Source organism: Rhincodon typus, unplaced genomic scaffold (genome assembly GCF_021869965.1).
Source record: "Rhincodon typus isolate 14 unplaced genomic scaffold, sRhiTyp1.1 hic_rhity00001970, whole genome shotgun sequence".
Classification (NCBI taxonomy): Eukaryota; Metazoa; Chordata; class Chondrichthyes; order Orectolobiformes; family Rhincodontidae; genus Rhincodon; species Rhincodon typus.
Window position 1 is genome coordinate 5,877 of NW_025967608.1, and position 8,574 is coordinate 14,450.

Sequence of the window (8,574 nt, forward strand, 5' to 3'; positions counted from 1 at the left end):
CATGTTATTCCTGCCCTTCACATTTTAATGCAACCATTATACAACAGTTGAAGAGATTCAGTCACTGGAGGAAGTGTCTTATTTTACCTGACTTGTGTGATACACATGAGGCAAGAGATTGAAGATTGTAATAAACCTGTGCCAACAAATAAAAACTCAGCAGTATTTCAAAAACCAAGTGCTGACTTTTTTTTCCCTTTGTCATACTTATGAAGCGCAATCTTAATTTATTGTAATTTACATTTGGGATATCACACCAAAATATTTAGTTTGTGACAGTGAAGAAAATGTTTAAAATTTTTGGTAGTTCTTCTGTTTTACACATTAAATCTGAGGTTTGAAGCTTGACTTCAAGTTGAGATTAAAATCAAAACTTGCGTGTCAAATTATAGCATACTGTACCTAATACTCTCACTTAAACACATACATTGTACTTCAATTAGTGATTGTCAAAAAACGTTGCTCTTAACTATGTTTATCAAACTTGCCACTGATCAGGAACTAGCACCAAGCACTGGCATCACTGATCAATTCATAATGTCCCCTCCAGAATCGGAGTGATACAACAAGGAAGGAGACCATTCAGCCAGTGGCTTATCTTTTGTTGAGCCATCCACTTCATTCTACTCCTAGTACCCCACCCCCATTTTGTTTCCTTTCAAGAATACATTTTTTAAATTTACCAAAAACATTTATCTTCCCTATCTTTTTTCAGGTAATGGATCCCGAATACAACTTCTTAAAAAGAAGTGTCTTTATCTTTCAGTTCTTCTGCCAGTCACCGTAAATCTGTCCTCCCGGTTACTGATCCCTTTGTCATCAGCACAGCTGCACCTTATTTATTCCATTCAAATACCTCTCCAATTCTTTCAAACTCTTGTGAGAAGAACAGTTCCAGCTTCTCAAGTCTCTGCACATAACTTTATTATCAGGGCTGAAGGATTGGGGTTGCAAAGCTGGAATTGATGGGTACCAGGGGGAAGTTGTACCTGGCATATAGGAAGATGGTTGTGGTTGTTGGAAGTCAGTCATCTCAGCTCTAGGATGTCTCTACAGCGTGGATACCATAGCCACACTCCCTTTTCACAAATGGCTAATATGTTTTAAGGGAACTCACTTTTATGATTGATACACAAAGATTCCAAATGAAATGTTGGCAGCTAGGTGTGAAAACTGTTTTATTTCACTCTTAACATCTCTAATGGGACTATAGAAATGTTTCTCCTGTTTGGATGAGTTATAACTCATTGAGTATTATTGCTATTAGTCCTACCCAATCAAATGCCAGTTGAGTTTAATTGTGACAACTTTGCCATTCTGATGCAGGGTTAACAACCTGAAATATTAAGTTTCTCCACAGATATCTGAAATAAAAACAAAGTGCTGGAGAGACTCCATAGATCTGGCAGGATCTGTGAAGAAAGAAGCAGAGTTAATGTTTGAAGTCCGCTATTTCTCTTAATATCATGTACCTGCTGAGAATTTCCAAAATTTTCCTAATTTTATTTAAAATTTTCAGCATTAGCAGGACTTTGCTTTTCACATAATTGAGAAATATTTATATGACCTACCTTGATGTTCCAGTGCTATCGACTATGAATGGAAGAAGACTATTCAGTCCAACAACTCTGACCTGCCACTCAACGAGATGGCTGCTCTGGTAATCCTCAACTCCACCTTCATGCATTTTCCCCAGAACACTCGCAGATTAAAAATCCTTCTCAGCCTTGAATATACTTAACAAACCAGCCTCGACAGCCCTGGTGAGAGCAGAAATTCTTCCTCCTCTTTCTTAAATGGGTAGTCCTGACAATGCCTGCTAATCCTAGAGAGCAACCTCTCATCTTCTCCCTTGAGAATCACATATTTCAATAAGATCTCTCAATCTTCTAAACTCCAATGAATATAGACCCAAAGTATTCAAATTCTCATCATAAGAAAGCCCCTCTGTCCTCTGGGATCAGATGAATGAACCTTTCTGGATTGCCTCCATTGCCAGTTTTCTTTTCCCCCTTTAGATAAAGGGACCAAAACTACCCTCTGTATTCCGACTAGAGTCTGGTATAATTTGTAGCAAGTCTTAATACTACATTCCCTTCTGAAATAAAAGGCCAATGTTCCAACCACCTTAAAAACCGAAAGAACTGTGGATGCTGTAAATTAGGAACAAAAACAGAAGTTGCTGGAAAAGCTCAGCAGGTCCCGCAGCATCTGGAAAAAAAAAGTTAACGTTTCAGATCCGGTGACCTTTCTAGGACTTTAAGAGATTGATGAAAGATTTGGGAATACCAGTGGTGTATAGGGTTAGGTGGATGGAGTGTATTGGGGTGTGATGTGTTCAATTGATCATGTGATCATATTGAATGATGAGGCAGGCCCCACGATCGTAATTGATTACTTATGTTCCTAGGCCCTCAAATCCGTCCGTGCTGCGGCTTCCTGTAGTCTTTCATATTTAGACAATATTCAGCTCCTCCTCTTCCTGCCAAACTGCATATCCTAAAAATTTCCTATATTTGGGGGAATTTTGGACGAGATATTAAAACAGAGCCTATTTTTTGCTCAGCTGTGGTATTCAAAACCATCTATGGCTTGAATATGATGGGAAATCGCCAGGCTAACACAAGTGAATTGATTACAATACTATCTATCTTACCAGCTGTTTGAGAGCGTGAATATTTAGTCCACATAATTGAAGCAATTTATAGGCCGTGAAGTACTTTGGGAAATCCTGATGAAGTCAATACAACTATGTAAACTTCAACCAAACATTGTAACTCCACTGGAGGACGCTGTAGCATATCAATGGAATGGTGAAAATTGACAGTCCTTTCACCTTTCATGTACTAAGTTGATCGAATCCGCCTATGAAAATAAAGCTGTTGTATAACGATGTTCAAAAACTGAATACGCCAGCGTTTAAGAAGTGGCGCACCTTTACGTTAACGTCAATTAGCTGATGTCTGGAAAACGGCAATTGTCAAAACTCATTAAGCAGCTTTCTAGTCTCTTTGTCACAGTTAGTGGGGTTGAACTCAACCTCTTCACCACTGCCTCATTTATGCAGTGGCTCACCCAGTATTCTTACCAGTTTTGATTGATCGGGACTTTGAGAGTCCCTCTTTTTCAACTTCAATTGCGATCGGATTGCGCCTCTTGCGTCTTTGCTTGTCGACATTTTATTTTCTACGGTTATAAACACACACTCGATGATATTTGCTTTTCTGGTGAGCAGGGTGGCTTTTTTTGACATTTTTATTATAAAAACATAAATTTTCTATGAATAAAGCTTCTTTGTCTATGTACATAATATACTAAAACAATTTTTTTGCATTAAAAGAAAACCAAGCTTTAGAATTTGACATTCCTTGCAGTTGCAACCAAAAGCATTTCCTACTCATGTAGGACATACCCATTTACATACATTTGAGGTAACGAGACGGACCCTCGTTGTCCTATGGCGGAAAGACCTTAAGACGGTGGTCTTTCCCCGCTGCAACTTGGCGACAGTTTTGTTGGCGCGTTACTTTCGGACTTACCGTTTACACTTTTGTCCCCCGCTATCGAGCCACCGTCATCGAGTGTCAAATCGGCAGTTTTTAACCAGGTTAATTATTCATTTTCTGGTGGGACGTCAATATCGAAATAAAAAAACCCTCAACTACTGCGATAAACAGACCCCCACGCATTGTACTAAACATCATCTTCTTAGCAGTAGTTGCCGTGTAAAATTGAGTTGTCAGAACAACAGCTATGCTCTCCACGATATGTCCCTGCACAGCCAAATATTGTATTTTCCATGAGAACCAAAACTATTCAGCATACGGAATAAACCACATACGAACTCGACTTCTTGTCCCTATTTATTCCAATGATTTAAGTGTTTTTTTCTTGTCTAGAATAGCATTATAGGTTTATTTTCTCAGCCATATGGATATAAAACATTAGAATTTAATATTTTGTGATCCAGCAGGATGTTACACAAATGGAATTTCACATATACCAGTATTTATTATATAATGTGTAACTTGTATATTGCAGAAATATAAACCATTAATAGTATACAGAATTGAGTGTTTTCAATCAACAAGTGATGCCACAAATAAATGCTCGATAGTGCCGCCCAACAATTCATTTTGCAAGCACAATTTGTACAATGCTGACTCATAGGTGGCTCAGCCCATCGAAACTGCACTCTTTCCAGGAGCAATTACGTTCATCTCATTCACCGATTCTGTCCCCAATTCCCTGCAATATTCGCGTTCTTTAATATTCTCGCTCAGCATCGGAAGTCTTTTTAAAATGTAAATTAGTGACCACCTTTGCGCAGAGATCCCCAAACAGGTGATGCAATTTGGCACTTTGCAGCAAACGAAGACGGGGCGGTAGGAAAGTTAAATTACCTGACAGCTCAAAACAAAAATTGAGACGAAATCCGCGGGGTCCGCGATGTGCAGTCAACAGCTTTGCAAATCTCGGTTTACAAACCGAAGGTAGATCAGGAAGGATTCAGCGACAAAAAGGAAAGTTCCCGCTAAGTAATTAAGCCGTTCAACCGAGCAGTGTCAGAGACTTCAAGCAGTGATGGCCTTTTGTTTACCTAGGTCGGCAGCACAGGCTCATCCCCTTTTCCCTTCACCGCAGCAACGGGCGGCTAGGAGGAAGGCTGCTTCTTCCGGGGGAGGGGACAGGACATCGCCGCCAATGAAACCCGCCTCACTCTGACGTCACAACGAAAGGCGGGGCAACCCCGCCGCTGATTGGCCGGCGGTGAAATGGCAACAAGAGCAGGTGACTTGAGTTCTTGGAAAGTTCCTGGAAAGCAGCGCGAGTGGCTGCCGCCGCCTTCTTTAGGAGGCCGGGAGCTGCTGGCTTCGTCCATCCAGAAACAGTTGAGATTCCTCTCTTGACTATATTAACACGCTGCAGAAATGAAGCGAACTTCGCCTGGTAGCATCCTACGCTGGAAAACACACACACGTCCACACGTTGCACCCTTTGTATTTATCAATGATGCTTCCCATCAAATACAGTTCATTTGTTGGTCACCCATTCCGTGGAGACATCCACATGCACAGCCTGTATTTATTTGGAGGGGTGGGAGGAGGTGGAGAGAGAGAGAAAAAGAAGTTCAATGGGAAGAATTGGAGCCCCGTAGGCGTGCCTTGAGATTTTAACACGTTCAGTGATGCTCTAAAAGAGGGGACCTGAGCTTCCATTCGAGCTGTTTTCTGAGGGAAGACTCAGGTCTGCTCCTCATCGCCACGTGACCTCCCTTCACTTTAAATTTACTGTCTTTTGATTTCGTTGTTTTCTTTTACACGAAGTGAGGCCGCGTTCGCTATGGCTGGTAGATGCGGCTCGTAAAATCTTCACCTTCCTGCCCTGACCGGGTAACTGTCCATTGAGAGAAGCCCCGAAAGGAAAACGGCCTGTGTTGTGCGCTGCAAGTTCATTCTGTGCCAAGCATCACCAGGGGTTGGGTGGGTGAGGAGGGGTGTCAGTTAGAAATGAAGCAGCCCTTTCTGTTCAAAGAGTTAAATTAATTCCAAGAATCAGGGACGAACAAAAGATCTCCCCCAACCCCCACACACTTACACACAAAAATACACACCCTATTTTCGTTTTCTTTTGTACGCGCCCCGCTGTGCCTCAACTCTGTCACGATCGAGAGGGTTGAATCAGGCCGAATCGATTCACTTAGTGACCGGCTGCTGTTAGTGGAGTTACTCGGGGTGACCAAGCTTGTTCGCGGGCACGGCACGATGTTTGGAAGCCGGTGAACCGGCTCGCATAACAGGAAACGCTCCGATTAACGAAAAGGTGCGTACGTTAATGTTTTACAATCGTTAGGCACACGGCGGGAGAATATATTGGTTCGGTGCGCATTAACAAGCCTGCGAGGGATTGGGGGAAATGAGGTGGCAATTAGTTCATGTAAATAATGTGTTTATGAATGAATTACAAAAATGTGGTGGAATATCATTTTGAGCGAGCAGCGAGTACAGGAACTGATCAGAAGGCTCGTGTTCAATGTCTTTCGGCAATTGCGATTTTTTTTTATCGGACGCGATTGATTTTTACTCAAAACATTTTGCGCTCTTGCCTACAAAAAAATGTCAGTGCCGTAGTAACCGCTTTGGGCAGTTGCGATTCTTTTATATCGGAGCGATTGATTTTTACTCGAAAGCATTTTGCGCTCCTTCATGCATAAATTAATGTCAGTGCCGTAGTAAACGCCTCTACTGTTTGGATCGAGGTTGGAAAATGAACCCGAATTCCGAAAAGATGCTGGAGAAAATGAGTTTAGTCACATTTACGGGCGGCTAAGACGCTGCTGTTCGTATGGGAAGATTTATTTTGAAGCAGCGCGTTGTGTGAACTTTAATGTGGGAAGAGTTTCCGTCAGTTTTACTATTAATCAGCTTTCTCTTTGTCCAGATTCAGAGCGCTGGGAACAAAGCCTTTATTTTTCTGGCCGATGTAGATGTTTCGATTGAAGTGCGATCAGCAGTCATTTGAATTTATCACCCCTATGATCTGCCAGGAGAAAGCAGCAACCCCGCTGTCCTCCGGCAATTCGTCTCAGGACCCCCTTGACCTGCGGGAAGGACATTCTGATTTGTTCCGTATCTCCTGCACCATGAGTCATTTGGAGCTTACAGGTACATTGAGTGTGAATGTATGGATTTTTAATCTCGAGTAGATGTAGACGTACAGGTCGGTTTGTGAATGGAGTTCTGTTTTAAAATACTGGAATCAGTTTACCTATCTGAATGTGGCGGAGTGTCTAGGGTCTTTTTTTTCTATAGTTCCCCATATTTAAGTAAATACTCCTTTTTTATACATTTTTACAATTTCAGTTTTTGTTAAAATGCAATATACTTTACCCCATATGTGTTTCCTCCTAACGCTGTTTAGTAGTTAAATTCCAACCCACATACACGAGAACTCTAGTAGATGGGGAAGGCGACTAATGCGAACAATAAATATTTTTTCTTGTAAATATTGCAATTTCAGTGAAAATACTTGTACCTTTTTTGGAGTGGTATCGCACAAAAAGTGTTTGAATTCGATGGTTGTCAATGGAAACAGTAGCTTTAGCATCTTTCACATCTAAAAGTCTGCAGGATGAGTTTTCGTATTTGTTCCACTAACTCGTATTCAACACTAGAAACAGAAATATTTAGGAAAGAACCTATCCGTCATTTGAGAAAGAATAAAACACCCGTTTTATCAATTGTGATATTATTATTGATTTTGAACAGTAATACGTACAGAAGTAATCACTAAAATGGACTTTTTTGTATGTCATTACTTAAGGATATGTAAGATTTTTAGAAGCTCACTATTATTGAGTTAGGATGCATTTCCACTTGATCTGCTCAATCAAGAAGAAAACTGTAAAATGAGATATTAATTTGAAATGTGAAATGATAGAAAGTTAAGCAAAAATTCTCAACTTTATTAAAATAGTGTGGTAGAAAATTATTAAACAGCACAATTTGCATGTCTGAGTGGAGAAAAACATTGTGTAAAGAATTAATTTAAACTATAAACAACATTGTAGGAGGTTAAGTAAACAATGGGTATTATTTGGGGTAAAAGATCCTTCACATTTTTAGTACTTTTTTAACAGTTCTAGAATAAATATTGTTGAATGTATCTTAATAATGTAAATAATGCAAAAATGTCTTAGCAGTAACAGCACATGTTGATTTGCAACTTGGTAGTGAATGGAATATTTTATGGCATGTTGCCAGTATCTCATTTTAACATTAACGTGAACAATTCTATGAGAATGTAGTCACTGTTCCATTTCTGTGCGAGGTAAATAAATTACAATTGTGTAGGTCTACTATTGAGAGTTTTGTATGAATAGTTTGGTCACACAAACGTAAATCTTGACAGAATTCAGTTCAGTTTCATCATACTATAACTCCTCACTCACAGTAACCCCAACCCAAAATGATCTCTTCATTGTTTATTCAAGTAGATTCTATACCAAAATTCGTGCGTGGAGTGCGTAAAGCAGATGAAAATGACAAAGAAACATTTGAATTGAATGTTTCAAGTGAAATGAACGACAATAATGCAAGTGTTCAATTTATTAAGAGAAAAATTAAAACAAGAAATGGAGTAGGGCATAACAATCAACTGGGAACCCAAAGATTGCAAAAAAATCACCTGGCAATAACTGAATACTGAAAAGATGGCTGGGAAATACAGAAAGGCTGACAAGTCTCCTATTTTTAAAATAATACAGCAAAACTGACCTAGAAAAACATAGAGCTGAGAGTTGGAAATCTATTCTGGTTAAGTTTTCAGAAACTCTTGTTAAAAATACTAAGATGACATATGAATGGAGCTAAAACATAAACAATATACAATAATAGAGAGGAAATTTTGTTGATTAAATTTGCTTTTTTTGTTGTTGAGAAGTGAGCTTTCTAGTATTTTGATGTCAGTAAGGCCATTATTACATTCTTCTGGAAGGCTGGTACTGAAAATAAATGAGGATTCAGTGAAAATATTTCATAATTGTTGCACAATTGCTTGATTGATTGCTTTCAT

At 39.6% G+C, this 8,574-nt stretch overlaps 1 long non-coding RNA gene across 2 annotated transcripts; it reads right to left on the reverse strand.

Moving 5' to 3' along the window:
* Positions 1-3,935: 3,935 nt before the first annotated feature.
* LOC125481394 lies at positions 3,936-5,717 on the reverse strand. 2 transcript variants are annotated; one of them, XR_007261316.1, is made up of 2 exons: positions 5,615-5,717; positions 3,936-5,079 (listed from the first exon to the last, which is right to left on the reverse strand). It is a non-coding gene; the product is annotated as an uncharacterized LOC125481394 (long non-coding RNA). The 2 variants fall into 2 exon arrangements; XR_007261317.1 differs by having other exon boundaries at positions 3,936-5,525.
* Positions 5,718-8,574: the final 2,857 nt, after the last annotated feature.